This window comes from Gorilla gorilla, chromosome 21 (genome assembly GCF_029281585.2).
Source record: "Gorilla gorilla gorilla isolate KB3781 chromosome 21, NHGRI_mGorGor1-v2.1_pri, whole genome shotgun sequence".
Classification (NCBI taxonomy): Eukaryota; Metazoa; Chordata; class Mammalia; order Primates; family Hominidae; genus Gorilla; species Gorilla gorilla.
In genome coordinates, this window is record NC_073245.2 from 37,328,629 (window position 1) to 37,348,042 (window position 19,414).

The following is a 19,414-nucleotide window of genomic DNA, read 5'->3' on the forward strand; positions in this document are numbered from 1 at the left end:
ATTTGAAACCCTCTTTTTGTGGAATTTGGAAGTGGAGATTTGAAGCGCTTTAGGGCCAACGGTAGAAAAGGAAATATCTTCGTATATAAACAAGAGAGAATCATTCTCGGCAACCACTTTGGGATGTGTGCATTGAACTCACAGAGTTTAACCTTTCTTTTCATAGAGCGGTTTGGAAACACTCTGTTTGTAAAGTCTGCAAGTAGATATTTGGAACTGTTTGAGGATTTCATTGGAAACGGGATTTCTGCATCTAACGCTAGACAGAAGAATTCTCAGTAACTTCTTTGGGCTGCGTGTGTTCAACTCACAGAGTTGAACCTTCCTTTAGACAGAGCAGAATTTAAACCCTCTTTTTGTGGAATTTGGACGTGGAGATATCATGCGCTTTGGCGACAACGGTAGAAAAGGAAATATCTTCGTATAAAAACTAGAGAGAATCATTCTCAGCAACCACTTTGTGATGTGTGCGTTCCACCCACAGAGTTTAACCTTTGTTTTCAAAGAGCACTTTGGAAACACTCTGTTTGTAAAGGCTGCAAGTGGATATTTGGACCTCTTTGAGGATTTCTTTGGAAACGGGATTTCGGCATCTAACGCTAGACAGAAGAATTCTCAGTAACTTCTTTGGGCTGCGTGTGTTCAACTCACAGAGTTGAACCTGCCTTTAGACAGAGAAGATTTGAAAACCTCTTTTAGTGGAATTTACAAGTGGAGATTTCAAGCGCTTTGGGGCCAACGGTAGAAAAGGAAATATCTTCGTATAAAAACAAGAGAGAATCATTCTCGGCAACCACTTTGGGATGTGTGCGTTCCACTCACAGAGTTTAACCTTTCTTTTCATAGAGCGGTTTGGAAACACTCTGTTTGTAAAGTCTGCAAGTAGATATTTGGACCTCTTTGAGGATTTCGTTGGAAACGGGATTTCTGCATCTAACGCTAGACAGAAGAATTCTCAGTAACTTCTTTAGGCTGCGTGTGTTCAACTCACAGAGTTGAACCTTCCTTAAGACAGAGCAGATTTCAATCCCTCTTTTTGTGGAATTTGGAAGTGGAGATTTCATGCGATTTGGAGCCAACGGTAGAAAAGGAAATATCTTCGTATGAAAACTAGAGAGATTCATTCTCAGCAACCACTTTGGGATGTGTGCGGTCCACTCACAGAGTTTAACCTTTCTTTTCATAGAGCGGTTTGGAAACACTCTGTTTGTAAAGTCTGCAAGTGGATATTTGGACCTCTTTGAGGATTTCATTGCAAAAGGGATTTCTGCATCTAACGCTATACAGAAGAATTCTCAGTAACTTCTTTGGGCTGTGTGTGTTCAACTCACAGAGTTGAACCTTCCTTTAGACAGAGCAGATTTGAAACCCTCTTTTTGTGGATTCTGCCAGTGGAGATTTCAAGCGCTTTTGGGCCAACGGGAGAAAAGGGAATATCTTCGTATAAAAACAAGAGAAAATCATTTTCAGCAACCACTTTGGGATGTGTGCGTTCCACTCACAGAGTTTAACCTTTCTTTTCATAGAGCAGTTTGGAAACACTCTGTTTGTTAAGTCTGCAAGTGGATATTTGGACCTCTTTGAGGATTTCGTTGTAAACGGGATTTCTCCACCTAACGCTAGACAGAAGAATTCTCAGTAACTCCTTTGGGCTGCGTGTGTTCAACTCACAGAGTTGAACCTTCCTTTAGACAGAGCAGATTTGAAACCCTCTTTTTGTGGAATTTGCAAGTGGAGACTTCAAGCGCTTTGGGCCCAAAGGTAGAAAAGGAAGTATCTTCTTATAAAAACAAGAGAGAATCATTCTCGGCAACCACTTTGGGATGTGTGCGTTCCACTCACAGAGTTTAACATTTCTTTTCATAGAGCGATTGGAAACACTCTGTTTGTAAAGTCTGCAAGTGGATATTTGGACCTCTTTGAGGATTTCGTTGGAAACGGGATTTCTGCATCTAACGCTAGAAAGAAGAATTCTCAGTAACTTCTTTGGGCTGAGTGTGTTCAACTCACAGAGTTGAACCTTCCTTTAGACAGAGCAGATTTGAAACCCTCTTTTTGTGGAATCTGCAAGTGGAGATTTCAAGCGCTTTTGGGCCAACGGTAGAAAAGGAAATATCTTCGTATAAAAACTAGAGAGAATCATTCTCAGCAACCACTTTGGGATGTGTGTGTTCCACTCACAGAGTTTAACCTTTCTTTTCATAGAGCAGTTTGGAAACACTCTGTTTGTAAAGTCTGCAAGTGGATATTTGGACCTCTTTGAGGATTTCGTTGGAAGCGGGATTTCTGCATCTAACGCTAGACAGAAGAATTCTCAGTAACTTCTTTGGGCAGCGTGTGTTCAACTCACAGAGTTGAACCTTCCTTTAAACAGAGCAGATTTGAAACCCTCTTTTTGTGGAATTTGCAAGTGGAGATTTCAAGCGCTTTGGGGCCAACGGTAGAAAAGGAAATATCTTCATATAAAAACTACAGAGAATCATTCTCAGCAACCACTTTGGGATGTGAGCATTCCATTCACAGAGTTTAACCTTTCTTTTCATAGAGCGGTTTGGAAACACTCTGTTTGTAAAGTCTGCAAGTGGATATTTGGACCTCTTTGAGGATTTCATTGCAAACGGGATTTCTGCATCTAACGCTATACAGAAGAATTCTCAGTAACTTCTTTGGGCTGCGTGTGTTCAACTCACAGAGTTGAACCTTCCTTTAGACAGAGCAGATTTGAAACCCTCTTTTTGTGGATTTTGCCATTGGAGATTTCAAGCGCTTTTGGGCCAACGGGAGAAAAGGGAATATCTTCGTATAAAAACAAGAGAAAATCATTTTCAGCAACCACTTTGGGATGTGTGCGTTCCACTCACAGAGTTTAACCTTTCTTTTCATAGAGCGGTTTGGAAACACTCTGTATGTTAAGTCTGCAAGTGGATATATGGACCTCTTTGAGGATTTCGTTGTAAACGGGATTTCTCCACCTAACGCTAGACAGAAGAATTCTCAGTAACTCCTTTGGGCTGCGTGTGTTCAACTCACAGAGTTGAAACTTCCTTTAGACAGAGCAGATTTGAAACCCTCTTTTTGTGGAATTTGCAAGTGGAGACTTCAAGCGCATTGGGCCCAAAGGTAGAAAAGGAAATATCTTCTTATAAAAACAAGAGAGAATCATTCTCGGCAACCACTTTGGGATGTGTGCATTCCACTCACAGAGTTTAACGTTTCTTTTCATAGAGCGGTTGGAAACACTCTGTTTGTAAAGTCTGCAAGTCGATATTTGGACCTCTTTGAGGATTTCGTTGGAAACGGGATTTCGGCATCTAACGCTAGACAGAAGAATTCTCAGTAACTTCTTTGGGCTGTGTGTGTTCAACTCACAGAGTTGAACCTTCCTTTAGACAGAGCAGATTTGAAACCCACTTTTTGTGAAATTTGCAAGTGGAGATTTCAAGCGCTTTGGGGCCAACGGTAGAAAAGGAAATATCTTCGTATAAAAACTAGAGAGAATCATTCTCTGCAACCACTTTGGGATGTGTGCGTTCCACTCACAGAGTTTAACCTTTCTTTTCATAGAGCACTTTGGAAACACTCTATTTGTAAAGTCTGCAAGTGGATATTTGGACCTCTTTGATGATTTCGTTGGAAACGGGATTTCTGCATCTAACGCTAGACAGAAGAATTCTCAGTAACTACTTTAGGCTGCGTGTGTTCAACTCACAGAGTTGAACCTTCCTTTAGACACAGCAGATTTGAAACCCTCTGTTTCTGGAATTTGCCAGTGGAGATTTCAAGCGCTTTTGGGCCAACGGTAGAAAAGGAAATACCTTCGTATAAAAACTAGAGAGAATCATTTTCAGCAACCACTTTGGGATGTGTGCGTTCCACTCACAGAGTTTAACCTTTCTTTTCATAGAGCGGTTTGGAAACACTCTGTTTGTAAAGTCTGCAATGGATATTTGGACCTCTTTGAGGATTTCGTTGGAAACGGGATTTCGGCATCTAACGCTAGACAGAAGAATTCTCAGTAACTTCTTTAGGCTGCGTGTGTTCAACTCACTGAGTTGAACCTTCCTTTAGACAGAGCAGATTTGAAAACCTCCTTTTGTGGAATTTGCAAGTGGAGATTTCAAGCGCTTTGGGGCCAACGGTAGAAAAGGAAATATCTTCGTATAAAAACTAGAGAGAATCATTCTCAGCAACCACTTTGGGATGTGTGTGTTCCACTCACAGAGTTTAACCTTTCTTTTCATAGAGCAGTTTGGAAGCACTCTGTTTGTAAAGTCTGCAAGTGGATATTTGGACCTCTTTGAGGATTTCGTTGGAAGCGGGATTTCTGCATCTAACGCTAGACAGAAGAATTCTCAGTAACTTCTTTGGGCAGCGTGTGTTCAACTCACAGAGTTGAACCTTCCTTTAAACAGAGCAGATTTGAAACCATCTTTTTGTGGAATTTGCAAGTGGAGATTTCAAGCGCTTTGGGGCCAACGGTAGAAAAGGAAATATCTTCATATAAAAACTACAGAGAATCATTCTCAGCAACCACTTTGGGATGTGAGCGTTCCATTCACAGAGTTTAACCTTTCTTTTCATAGAGCGGTTTGGAAACACTCTGTTTGTAAAGTCTGCAAGTGGATATTTGGACCTCTTTGAGGATTTCATTGCAAACGGGATTTCTGCATCTAACGCTATACAGAAGAATTCTCAGTAACTTCTTTGGGCTGCGTGTGTTCAACTCACAGAGTTGAACCTTCCTTTAGACAGAGCAGATTTGAAACCCTCTTTTTGTGGATTTTGCCATTGGAGATTTCAAGCGCTTTTGGGCCAACGGGAGAAAAGGGAATATCTTCGTATAAAAACAAGAGAAAATCATTTTCAGCAACCACTTTGGGATGTGTGCGTTCCACTCACAGAGTTTAACCTTTCTTTTCATAGAGCGGTTTGGAAACACTCTGTATGTTAAGTCTGCAAGTGGATATTTGGACCTCTTTGAGGATTTCGTTGTAAACGGGATTTCTCCACCTAACGCTAGACAGAAGAATTCTCAGTAACTCCTTTGGGCTGCGTGTGTTCAACTCACAGAGTTGAACCTTCCTTTAGACACAGCAGATTTGAAACCCTCTTTTTGTGGAATTTGCAAGTGGAGACTTCAAGCGCATTGGGCCCAAAGGTAGAAAAGGAAATATCTTCTTATAAAAACAAGAGAGAATCATTCTCGGCAACCACTTTGGGATGTGTGCATTCCACTCACAGAGTTTAAAGTTTCTTTTCATAGAGCGGTTGGAAACACTCTGTTTGTAAAGTCTGCAAGTGGATATTTGGACCTCTTTGAGGATTTCGTTGGAAACGGGATTTCGGCATCTAACGCTAGACAGAAGAATTCTCAGTAACTTCTTTGGGCTGTGTGTGTTCAACTCACAGAGTTGAACCTTCCTTTAGACAGAGCAGATTTGAAACCCACTTTTTGTGAAATTTGCAAGTGGAGATTTCAAGCGCTTTGGGGCCAACGGTAGAAAAGGAAATATCTTCGTATAAAAACTAGAGAGAATCATTCTCTGCAACCACTTTGGGATGTGTGCGTTCCACTCACAGAGTTTAACCTTTCTTTTCATAGAGCACTTTGGAAACACTCTATTTGTAAAGTCTGCAAGTGGATATTTGGACCTCTTTGATGATTTCGTTGGAAACGGGATTTCTGCATCTAACGCTAGACAGAAGAATTCTCAGTAACTACTTTAGGCTGCGTGTGTTCAACTCACAGAGTTGAACCTTCCTTTAGACAGAGCAGATTTGAAAACCTCCTTTTGTGGAATTTGCAAGTGGAGATTTCAAGCGCTTTGGGACCAACGGTAGAAAAGGAAATATCTTCGTATAAAAACTAGAGAGAATCATTCTCAGCAACCACTTTGGGATGTGTGCGTTCCACTCACAGAGTTTAACCTTTCTTTTCATAGGGCAGTTTGGAAACACTCTGTTTGTAAAGTCTGCAAGTGGATATTTGGACCTCTTTGAGGATTTCGTTGGAAACGGGATTTCTGCATCTAACGCTAGACAGAAGAATTCTCAGTAACTTCTTTGGGCTGCGTGTGTTCAACTCACAGAGTTGAACCTTCCTTTAGACAGAGCAGATTTGAAACCCACTTTTTGTGAAATTTGCAAGTGGAGATTTCAAGCGCTTTGGTTCCAATGGTAGAAAGGGAAATATCTTCATATAAAAACTAGAGAAAATCATTTTCAGCAACCACTTTGGGATGTGTGCGTTCCACTCACAGAGTTTAACCTTTCTTTTCATAGGGCAGTTTGGAAACACTCTGTTTGGAAAGTCTGCAAGTGGATATTTGGACCTCTTTGAGGATTTCATTGGAAACGGGATTTCTGCATCTAACGCTAGAAAGAAGAATTCTCAGTAACTTCTTTGGGCTGCGTGTGTTCAACTCACAGAGTTGAACCTTCCTTTAGACAGAGCAGATTTGAAACCCACTTTTTGTGAAATTTGCAAGTGGAGATTTCAAGCGCTTTGGGGCCAACGGTAAAAAAGGAAATATCTTCGTATAAAAACTAGAGAGAATCATTTTCAGCAACCACTTTGGGATGTGTGCATTCCACTCACAGAGTTTAACCTTTCTTTTCATAGAACGGTTTGGAAACACTCTGTTTGTAAAGTCTGCAAGTGGATATTTGGACCTCTTTGAGGATTTCGTTGTAAAAGGGATTTCTCCACCTAACGCTAGACAGAAGAATTCTCAGTAACTTCTTTGGGCAGCGTGTGTTCAACTCACAGAGTTGAACCTTCCTTTAAACAGAGCAGATTTGAAACCATCTTTTTGTGGAATTTGCAAGTGGAGATTTCAAGCGCTTTGGGGCCAACGGTAGAAAAGGAAATATCTTCATATAAAAACTACAGAGAATCATTCTCAGCAACCACTTTGGGATGTGAGCGTTCCATTCACAGAGTTTAACCTTTCTTTTCATAGAGCGGTTTGGAAACACTCTGTTTGTAAAGTCTGCAAGTGGATATTTGGACCTCTTTGAGGATTTCATTGCAAACGGGATTTCTGCATCTAACGCTATACAGAAGAATTCTCAGTAACTTCTTTGGGCTGCGTGTGTTCAACTCACAGAGTTGAACCTTCCTTTAGACAGAGCAGATTTGAAACCCTCTTTTTGTGGATTTTGCCATTGGAGATTTCAAGCGCTTTTGGGCCAACGGGAGAAAAGGGAATATCTTCGTATAAAAACAAGAGAAAATCATTTTCAGCAACCACTTTGGGATGTGTGCGTTCCACTCACAGAGTTTAACCTTTCTTTTCATAGAGCGGTTTGGAAACACTCTGTATGTTAAGTCTGCAAGTGGATATTTGGACCTCTTTGAGGATTTCGTTGTAAACGGGATTTCTCCACCTAACGCTAGACAGAAGAATTCTCAGTAACTCCTTTGGGCTGCGTGTGTTCAACTCACAGAGTTGAACCTTCCTTTAGACAGAGCAGATTTGAAACCCTCTTTTTGTGGAATTTGCAAGTGGAGACTTCAAGCGCATTGGGCCCAAAGGTAGAAAAGGAAATATCTTCTTATAAAAACAAGAGAGAATCATTCTCGGCAACCACTTTGGGATGTGTGCATTCCACTCACAGAGTTTAAAGTTTCTTTTCATAGAGCGGTTGGAAACACTCTGTTTGTAAAGTCTGCAAGTGGATATTTGGACCTCTTTGAGGATTTCGTTGGAAACGGGATTTCGGCATCTAACGCTAGACAGAAGAATTCTCAGTAACTTCTTTGGGCTGTGTGTGTTCAACTCACAGAGTTGAACCTTCCTTTAGACAGAGCAGATTTGAAACCCACTTTTTGTGAAATTTGCAAGTGGAGATTTCAAGCGCTTTGGGGCCAACGGTAGAAAAGGAAATATCTTCGTATAAAAACTAGAGAGAATCATTCTCTGCAACCACTTTGGGATGTGTGCGTTCCACTCACAGAGTTTAACCTTTCTTTTCATAGAGCACTTTGGAAACACTCTATTTGTAAAGTCTGCAAGTGGATATTTGGACCTCTTTGATGATTTCGTTGGAAACGGGATTTCTGCATCTAACGCTAGACAGAAGAATTCTCAGTAACTACTTTAGGCTGCGTGTGTTCAACTCACAGAGTTGAACCTTCCTTTAGACAGAGCAGATTTGAAAACCTCCTTTTGTGGAATTTGCAAGTGGAGATTTCAAGCGCTTTGGGACCAACGGTAGAAAAGGAAATATCTTCGTATAAAAACTAGAGAGAATCATTCTCAGCAACCACTTTGGGATGTGTGCGTTCCACTCACAGAGTTTAACCTTTCTTTTCATAGGGCAGTTTGGAAACACTCTGTTTGTAAAGTCTGCAAGTGGATATTTGGACCTCTTTGAGGATTTCGTTGGAAACGGGATTTCTGCATCTAACGCTAGACAGAAGAATTCTCAGTAACTTCTTTGGGCTGCGTGTGTTCAACTCACAGAGTTGAACCTTCCTTTAGACAGAGCAGATTTGAAACCCACTTTTTGTGAAATTTGCAAGTGGAGATTTCAAGCGCTTTGGTTCCAATGGTAGAAAGGGAAATATCTTCATATAAAAACTAGAGAAAATCATTTTCAGCAACCACTTTGGGATGTGTGCGTTCCACTCACAGAGTTTAACCTTTCTTTTCATAGGGCAGTTTGGAAACACTCTGTTTGGAAAGTCTGCAAGTGGATATTTGGACCTCTTTGAGGATTTCATTGGAAACGGGATTTCTGCATCTAACGCTAGAAAGAAGAATTCTCAGTAACTTCTTTGGGCTGCGTGTGTTCAACTCACAGAGTTGAACCTTCCTTTAGACAGAGCAGATTTGAAACCCACTTTTTGTGAAATTTGCAAGTGGAGATTTCAAGCGCTTTGGGGCCAACGGTAAAAAAGGAAATATCTTCGTATAAAAACTAGAGAGAATCATTTTCAGCAACCACTTTGGGATGTGTGCATTCCACTCACAGAGTTTAACCTTTCTTTTCATAGAACGGTTTGGAAACACTCTGTTTGTAAAGTCTGCAAGTGGATATTTGGACCTCTTTGAGGATTTCGTTGTAAAAGGGATTTCTCCACCTAACGCTAGACAGAAGAATTCTCAGTAACTTCTTTGGGCTGCGTGTGTTCAACTCACAGAGATGAACCTTCCTTTAGACAGAGCAGATTTGAAACCCTCTTTTTGTGGAATTTGCAAGTGGAGATTTCAAGCGCTTTGGCGCCAACGGTAGAAAAGGAAATATCTTCGTATAAAAACTAGAGAGAATCATTCTCAGCAACCACTTTGGGATGTGTGCATTCCACCCACAGACTTTAACCTTTCTTTTCATAGAGCGGTTTGGAAACACTCTGTTTGAAAGTCTGCAAGTGGATATTAGGACCTCTTTGAGGATTTCATTGGAAACGGAATTTCTGCATCTAATGCTAGACAGAAGAATTCTCAGTAACTTCTATGGACTGCGTGTGTTCAACTCACAGAGTTGAACATTCCTTTAGACAGAGCAGACTTGAAACCCTCTTTTTCTGGAATTTGCAAGTGGAGATTTCAAGCGCTTTTGGGCCAACGGTAGAAAAGTACATATCTTCGTATAAAGCTAGAGAGAATCATTTTCAGCAACCACTTTGGGATGTGTGCCTTCCACTCACAGAGTTTAACCTTTCTTTTCATAGAGCAGTTTGGAAACACTCTGTTTGTAAAGTCTGCAAGTGGATATTTAGACCTCTTTGAGGATTTCGTTGGAAACGGGATTTCGGCATCTAACGCTAGATAGAAGAATTCTCAGTAACTTCTTTGGGCTGCGTGTGTTCAACTCACAGAGTTGAACCTGCCTTTAGACAAAGCAGATTTGAAAACCTCTTTTTGTGGAATTTGCAAGTGGAGATTTCAAGCGCTTTGGGGCCAACGGTAGAAAAGGAAATATTTTCGTATAAAAACAAGAGAGAATCATTCTCGGCAACCACTTTGGGATGTGTGCGTTCCACTCACAGAGTTTAACCTTTCTTTTCATAGAGCGGTTTGGAAACACTCTGTTTATACAGTCTGCAAGTAGATATTTGGACCTCTTTGAGGATTTCGTTGGAAACGGGATTTCTACATCTAACGCTAGACAGAAGAATTCTCAGTAACTTCTTTGGGCTGCGTGTGTTAAACTCACAGAGTTGAACCTTCCTTTAGACAGAGCAGATTTGAAACCCTCTTTTTGTGGAATTTGGAAGTGGAGATTTCATGCGCTTTGGCGCCAACGGTAGAAAAGGAAATATCTTCGTATAAAAAGTAGATTGAATCATTCTCAGCAACCAATTTGCGATGTGTGCGTTCCACCCACAGATTTTAACCATTTTTTTCATAGAGCACTTCGGAAACACTCTGTTTGTAAAGTCTGCAAGAGGATATTTAGACCTCTTTGTGGATTTCGTTGGAAACGGGGTTTCTCCACCTAACGCTAGACAGAAGAATTCTCAGTAACTTCTTTGGGCTGCGTGTGTCCAACTCCAGAGTTGAACCTTCCTTTAGACAGAGCCGATTTGAAACCCTCGTTTTGTGGAATTTGCAAGTGGAGATTTCAAGCGCTTTGGCACCAATGGTAGAAAAGGAAATAGCTTCGTATAAAAATTAGAGCGAATCATTCTCAGCAACCACTTTGAGATGTGTGCGTTCCACTCACAGAGTTTAACCTTTCTTTTCATAGAGCAGTTTGGAAACACTCTGTTTGTAAAGTCTGCAAGTGGATATTTGGACCTCTTTGAGGGTTTCGTTGGGAACGGTATTTCGGCATCTAACGCTAGACAGAAGAATTCTCAGTAACTTCTTTAGGCTGCGTGTGTTCAACTCACAGAGTTGAACCTGCCTTTAGATAGAGCAGATTTGAAACCCTCTGTTTGTGGTATTTTCCAGTGGAGATTTCAAGCGCTTTTGTGCCAACTGTAGAAAAGGAAATATCTTCGTATAAAAACTAGAGAGAATCATTTTCAGCAACCACTTTGGGATGTGTGCGTTCCACTCACAGAGTTTAACCTTTCTTTTCATAGAGCGGTTTGGAAACACTCTGTTTGTAAAGTCTGCAGGTCGATATTAGAACCTCTTTGAGGATTTCGTTGGAAACGGGATTTCTGCATCTAACGCTAGACAGAAGAATTCACAGTAACTTCTTTGGGCTGCGTGTGTTCAACTCACAGAGTTGAACCTTCCTTTAGACAGAGCAGATTTGAAAACCTCCTTTTGTGGAATTTGCAAGTGGAGATTTCAAGGGCTTTGGGGCCAACGGTAGAAAAGGAAATATCTTCATATAAAAACTAGAGAGAATAATTCTCAGCAACCACATTGGGATGTGTGCGTTCCACTCACAGAGTTTAACCTTTCTTTTCATAGAGCACTTTGGAAACACTCTGTTTGTAAAGTCTGCAAGTGGATATGTGGACCTCATTGAGGATTTCTTTGGAAACGGGATTTCTGCATCTAACGTTAGACGGACGAATTCTCAGTAACTTCTTTGGGCTGCGTGTGTTCAACTCACAGAGTTCAACCTTCCTTTAGACAGAGCAGATTAGAAACACACTTTTTGTGAAATTTGCAAGTGGAGATTTCAAGCACTTTGGGGCCAACGGTAGAAAAGGAAATATCTTCGTATGAAAACTAGAGAGAATCATTCTCAGCAACCACTTTGGGATGTGTGTGTTCCACTCACTGAGTTTAACCTTTCTTTTAATAGAGCGGTTTGGAAACACTCTGTTTGTTAAGTCTGCAAGTGGATATTTGGACCTCTTTGAGGATTTCGTTGGAAACGGGATTTCTACATGTAACGCTACACAGAAGAATTCTCAGTAACTACTTTAGGCTGCGTGTGTTCAACTCACAGAGTTGAACCTTCCTTTAGACAGAGCAGATTTCAAACCCTCTGTTTGTGGCATTTGCCAGTGGAGATTTCAAGCGCTTTTGGGCCAACGGTAGAAAAGGAAATATCTTCGTATAAAAACTAGAGAGAATCATTTTCAGCAACGACTTTGGGATGTGTGCGTTCCACTCACAGAGTTTAACCTTTCTTTTCATAGAGCGGTTTGGAAACACTCTGTTTGTAAAGTCTGCAATGGATATTTGGACCTCTTTGAGGATTTCGTTGGAAACGGGATTTCGGCATCTAACGCTAGACAGAAGAATTCTCAGTAACTTCTTTAGGCTGCGTGTGTTAAACTCACAGAGTTGAACCTTCCTTTAGACAGAGCAGATTTGAAAACCTCCTTTTGTGGAATTTGCAAGTGGAGATTTCAAGTGCTTTGGGGCCAATTGTAGAAAAGGAAATATCTTCATATAAAAACTAGAGAGTATAATTCTCAGCAACCACTTTGGGATGTCTGCGTTCCACTCACAGAGTTTAACCTTTCTTTTCATAGAGCACTTTGGAAACACTCTGTTTGTAAAGTCTGCAAGTGGATATTTGGACCTCTTTGAGGATTTCTTTGGAAACGGGATTTCTGCATCTAACGCTAGACGGACGAATTCTCAGTAACTTCTTTGGGCTGCGTGTGTTCAACTCACAGAGTTCCACCTTCCTTTAGACTGAGCAGATTAGAAACCCACTTTCTGTGAAATTTGCAATTGGAGATTTCAAGCACTTTGGGGCCAACGGTAGAAAAGGAAATATCTTCGTATAAAAACTAGAGAGAATCATTCTCAGCAACCACTTTGGGATGTGTGCGTTCCTCTCACAGAGTTCAACCTTTCTTTTCATAGAGCGGTTTGGAAACACTCTGTTTGTAAAGTCTGCAATGGATATTTGGACCACTTTGAGAATTTCGTTGGAAACGGGATTTCGGCATCTAACGCTAGACAGAAGAATTCTCAGTAACTTTTTTAGGCTGCGTGTGTTCAACTCACAGAGTTGAACCTTCCTTTAGACAGAGCAGATTTGAAAACCTCCTTTTGTGGAATTTGCAAGTGGAGATTTCAAGCGCTTTGGGGCCAACGGTAGAAAAGGAAATATCTTCGTATAAAAACTAGAGAGAATCATTCTCAGCAACCACTTTGGGATGTGTGCGTTCCACTCACAGAGTTTAACCTTTCTTTTCATAGGGCGGTTGGGAAACACTTTGTTTGGAAAGTCTGCAAGTGGATATTTGGACCTCTTTGAGGATTTCGTTGGAAACGGGATTTCTGCATCTAACGCTAGACAGAAGAATTCTCAGTAACTTCTTTGGGCTGCGTGTGTTCAACTCACAGAGTTGAACCTTCCTTTAGACAGAGCAGATTTGAAACCCTCTTTTTGTGGAATTTGCAAGTGGAGATTTCAAGCGCTTTTGGGCCAACGGTAGAAAAGTACATATCTTCGTATAAAGCTAGAGAGAATCATTTTCAGCAACCACTTTGGGATGTGTGCGTTCCACTCACAGAGTTTAACCTTTCTTTTCATAGAGCAGTTTGGAAACACTCTGTTTGTAAAGTCTGCAAGTGGATATTTAGACCTCTTTGAGGATTTCGTTGGAAACGGGATTTCGGCATCTAACGCTAGATAGAAGAATTCTCAGTAACTTCTTTGGGCTGCGTGTGTTCAACTCACAGAGTTGAACCTGCCTTTAGACAAAGCAGATTTGAAAACCTCTTTTTGTGGAATTTGCAAGTGGAGATTTCAAGCGCTTTGGGGCCAACGGTAGAAAAGGAAATATTTTCGTATAAAAACAAGAGAGAATCATTCTCGGCAACCACTTTGGGATGTGTGCGTTCCACTCACAGAGTTTAACCTTTCTTTTCATAGAGCGGTTTGGAAACACTCTGTTTATACAGTCTGCAAGTAGATATTTGGACCTCTTTGAGGATTTCGTTGGAAACGGGATTTCTGCATCTAACGCTAGAAAGAAGAATTCTCAGTAACTTCTTTGGGCTGAGTGTGTTCAACTCACAGAGTTGAACCTTCCTTTAGACAGAGCAGATTTGAAACCCTCTTTTTGTGGAATTTGGAAGTGGAGATTTCATGCGCTTTGGCGCCAACGGTAGAAAAGGAAATATCTTCGTATAAAAACTAGATTGAATCATTCTCAGCAACCAATTTGCGATGTGTGCGTTCCACCCACAGATTTTAACCATTTTTTTCATAGAGCACTTCGGAAACACTCTGTTTGTAAAGTCTGCAAGAGGATATTTAGACCTCTTTGTGGATTTCGTTGGAAACGGGGTTTCTCCACCTAACGCTAGACAGAAGAATTCTCAGTAACTTCTTTGGGCTGCGTGCGTCCAACTCCAGAGTTGAACCTTCCTTTAGACAGAGCCGATTTGAAACCCTCGTTTTGTGGAATTTGCAAGTGGAGATTTCAAGCGCTTTGGCACCAATGGTAGAAAAGGAAATAGCTCCGTATAAAAATTAGAGCGAATCATTCTCAGCAACCACTTTGAGATGTGTGCGTTCCACTCACAGAGTTTAACCTTTCTTTTCATAGAGCAGTTTGGAAACACTCTGTTTGTAAAGTCTGCAAGTGGATATTTGGACCTCTTTGAGGGTTTCGTTGGGAACGGTATTTCGGCATCTAACGCTAGACAGAAGAATTCTCAGTAACTTCTTTAGGCTGCGTGTGTTCAACTCACAGAGTTGAACCTTCCTTTAGATAGAGCAGATTTGAAACCCTCTGTTTGTGGTATTTTCCAGTGGAGATTTCAAGCGCTTTTGTGCCAACTGTAGAAAAGGAAATATCTTCGTATAAAAACTAGAGAGAATCATTTTCAGCAACCACTTTGGGATGTGTGCGTTCCACTCACAGAGTTTAACCTTTCTTTTCATAGAGCGGTTTGGAAACACTCTGTTTGTAAAGTCTGCAGGTCGATATTAGAACCTCTTTGAGGATTTCGTTGGAAACGGGATTTCTGCATCTAACGCTAGACAGAAGAATTCTCAGTAACTTCTTTGGGCTGCGTGTGTTCAACTCACAGAGTTGAACCTTCCTTTAGACAGAGCAGATTTGAAAACCTCCTTTTGTGGAATTTGCAAGTGGAGATTTCAAGGGCTTTGGGGCCAACGGTAGAAAAGGAAATATCTTCATATAAAAACTAGAGAGAATAATTCTCAGCAACCACATTGGGATGTGTGCGTTCCACTCACAGAGTTTAACCTTTCTTTTCATAGAGCACTTTGGAAACACTCTGTTTGTAAAGTCTGCAAGTGGATATGTGGACCTCATTGAGGATTTCTTTGGAAACGGGATTTCTGCATCTAACGTTAGACGGACGAATTCTCAGTAACTTCTTTGGGCTGCGTGTGTTCAACTCACAGAGTTCAACCTTCCTTTAGACAGAGCAGATTAGAAACCACTTTTTGTGAAATTTGCAAGTGGAGATTTCAAGCACTTTGGGGCCAACGGTAGAAAAGGAAATATCTTCGTATGAAAACTAGAGAGAATCATTCTCAGCAACCACTTTGGGATGTGTGTGTTCCACTCACTGAGTTTAACCTTTCTTTTAATAGAGCAGTTTGGAAACACTCTGTTTGTTAAGTCTGCAAGTGGATATTTGGACCTCTTTGAGGATTTCGTTGGAAACGGGATTTCTACATGTAACGCTACACAGAAGAATTCTCAGTAACTACTTTAGGCTGCGTGTGTTCAACTCACAGAGTTGAACCTTCCTTTAGACAGAGCAGATTTCAAACCCTCTGTTTGTGGCATTTGCCAGTGGAGATTTCAAGCGCTTTTGGGCCAACGGTAGAAAAGGAAATATCTTCGTATAAAAACTAGAGAGAATCATTTTCAGCAACGACTTTGGGATGTGTGCGTTCCACTCACAGAGTTTAACCTTTCTTTTCATAGAGCGGTTTGGAAACACTCTGTTTGTAAAGTCTGCAATGGATATTTGGACCTCTTTGAGGATTTCGTTGGAAACGGGATTTCGGCATCTAACGCTAGACAGAAGAATTCTCAGTAACTTCTTTAGGCTGCGTGTGTTAAACTCACAGAGTTGAACCTTCCTTTAGACAGAGCAGATTTGAAAACCTCCTTTTGTGGAATTTGCAAGTGGAGATTTCAAGTGCTTTGGGGCCAATTGTAGAAAAGGAAATATCTTCATATAAAAACTAGAGAGTATAATTCTCAGCAACCACTTTGGGATGTCTGCGTTCCACTCACAGAGTTTAACCTTTCTTTTCATAGAGCACTTTGGAAACACTCTGTTTGTAAAGTCTGCAAGTGGATATTTGGACCTCTTTGAGGATTTCTTTGGAAACGGGATTTCTGCATCTAACGCTAGACGGACGAATTCTCAGTAACTTCTTTGGGCTGCGTGTGTTCAACTCACAGAGTTCCACCTTCCTTTAGACTGAGCAGATTAGAAACCCACTTTCTGTGAAATTTGCAATTGGAGATTTCAAGCACTTTGGGGCCAACGGTAGAAAAGGAAATATCTTCGTATAAAAACTAGAGAGAATCATTCTCAGCAACCACTTTGGGATGTGTGCGTTCCTCTCACAGAGTTCAACCTTTCTTTTCATAGAGCGGTTTGGAAACACTCTGTTTGTAAAGTCTGCAATGGATATTTGGACCACTTTGAGAATTTCGTTGGAAACGGGATTTCGGCATCTAACGCTAGACAGAAGAATTCTCAGTAACTTTTTTAGGCTGCGTGTGTTCAACTCACAGAGTTGAACCTTCCTTTAGACAGAGCAGATTTGAAAACCTCCTTTTGTGGAATTTGCAAGTGGAGATTTCAAGCGCTTTGGGGCCAACGGTAGAAAAGGAAATATCTTCGTATAAAAACTAGAGAGAATCATTCTCAGCAACCACTTTGGGATGTGTGCGTTCCACTCACAGAGTTTAACCTTTCTTTTCATAGGGCGGTTGGGAAACACTTTGTTTGGAAAGTCTGCAAGTGGATATTTGGACCTCTTTGAGGATTTCGTTGGAAACGGGATTTCTGCATCTAACGCTAGACAGAAGAATTCTCAGTAACTTCTTTGGGCTGCGTGTGTTCAACTCACAGAGTTGAACCTTCCTTTAGACAGAGCAGATTTGAAACCCTCTTTTTGTGGAATTTGCAAGTGGAGATTTCAAGCGCTTTTGGGCCAACGGTAGAAAAGTACATATCTTCGTATAAAGCTAGAGAGAATCATTTTCAGCAACCACTTTGGGATGTGTGCGTTCCACTCACAGAGTTTAACCTTTCTTTTCATAGAGCAGTTTGGAAACACTCTGTTTGTAAAGTCTGCAAGTGGATATTTAGACCTCTTTGAGGATTTCGTTGGAAACGGGATTTCGACATCTAACGCTAGATAGAAGAATTCTCAGTAACTTCTTTGGGCTGCGTGTGTTCAACTCACAGAGTTGAACCTGCCTTTAGACAAAGCAGATTTGAAAACCTCTTTTTGTGGAATTTGCAAGTGGAGATTTCAAGCGCTTTGGGGCCAACGGTAGAAAAGGAAATATTTTCGTATAAAAACAAGAGAGAATCATTCTCGGCAACCACTTTGGGATGTGTGCGTTCCACTCACAGAGTTTAACCTTTCTTTTCATAGAGCGGTTTGGAAACACTCTGTTTATACAGTCTGCAAGTAGATATTTGGACCTCTTTGAGGATTTCGTTGGAAACGGGATTTCTACATCTAACCCTAGACAGAAGAATTCTCAGTAACTTCTTTGGGCTGCGTGTGTTAAACTCACAGAGTTGAACCTTCCTTTAGACAGAGCAGATTTGAAACCCTCTTTTTGTGGAATTTGGAAGTGGAGATTTCATGCGCTTTGGCGCCAACGGTAGAAAAGGAAATATCTTCGTATAAAAACTAGATTGAATCATTCTCAGCAACCAATTTGCGATGTGTGCGTTCCACCCACAGATTTTAACCATTTTTTTCATAGAGCACTTCGGAAACACTCTGTTTGTAAAGTCTGCAAGAGGATATTTAGACCTCTTTGTGGATTTCGTTGGAAACGGGGTTTCTCCACCTAACGCTAGACAGAAGAATTCTCAGTAACTTCTTTGGGCTGCGTGCGTCCAACTCCAGAGTTGTACCTTCCTTTAGACAGAGCCGTTTTGAAACCCTCGTTTTGTGGAATTTGCAAGTGGAGATTTCAAGCGCTTTGGCACCAATGGTAGAAAAGGAAATAGCTTCGTAAAAAAATTAGAGCGAATCATTCTCAGCAACCACTTTGAGATGTGTGCGTTCCACTCACAGAGTTTAACCTTTCTTTTCATAGAGCAGTTTGGAAACACTCTGTTTGTAAAGTCTGCAAGTGGATATTTGGACCTCTTTGAGGGTTTCGTTGGAAACGGTATTTCGGCATCTAACGCTAGACAGAAGAATTCTCAGTAACTTCTTTAGGCTGCGTGTGTTCAACTCACAGAGTTGAACCTGCCTTTAGATAGAGCAGATTTGAAACCCTCTGTTTGTGGTATTTGCCAGTGGAGATTTCAAGCGCTTTTGTGCCAACTGTAGAAAAGGAAATATCTTCGTATAAAAACTAGAGAGAATCATTTTCAGCAACCACTTTGGGATGTGTGCGTTCCACTCACAGAGTTTAACCTTTCTTTTCATACAGCGGTTTGGAAACACTCTGTTTGTAAAGTCTGCAGGTCGATATTAGGACCTCTTTGAGGATTTCGTTGGAAACGGGATTTCTGCATCTAACGCTAGACAGAAGAATTCTCAGTAACTTCTTTGGGCTGCGTGTGTTCAACTCACAGAGTTGAACCTTCCTTTAGACAGAGCAGATTTGAAAACCTCCTTTTGTGGAATTTGCAAGTGGAGATTTCAAGGGCTTTGGGGCCAACGGTAGAAAAGGAAATATCTTCATATAAAAACTAGAGAGAATAATTCTCAGCAACCACATTGGGATGTGTGCGTTCCACTCACAGAGTTTAACCTTTCTTTTCATAGAGCACTTTGGAAACACTCTGTTTGTAAAGTCTGCAAGTGGATATGTGGACCTCATTGAGGATTTCTTTGGAAACGGGATTTCTGCATCTAACGTTAGACGGACGAATTCTCAGTAACTTCTTTGGGCTGCGTGTGTTTAACTCACAGAGTTCAACCTTCCTTTAGACAGAGCAGATTAGAAACACACTTTTTGTGAAATTTGCAAGTGGAGATTTCAAGCACCTTGGGGCCAACGGTAGAAAAGGAAATATCTTCGTATGAAAACTAGAGAGAATCATTCTCAGCAACCACTTTGGGATGTGTGTGTTCCACTCACTGAGTTTAACCTTTCTTTTCATAGAGCGGTTTGGAAACACTCTGTTTGTTAAGTCTGCAAGTGGATATTTGGACCTCTTTGAGGATTTCGTTGGAAACGGGATTTCTACATGTAACGCTACACAGAAGAATTCTCAGTAACTACTTTAGGCTGCGTGTGTTCAACTCACAGAGTTGAACCTTCCTTTAGACAGAGCAGATTTCAAACCCTCTGTTTGTGGCATTTGCCAGTGGAGATTTTAAGCGCTTT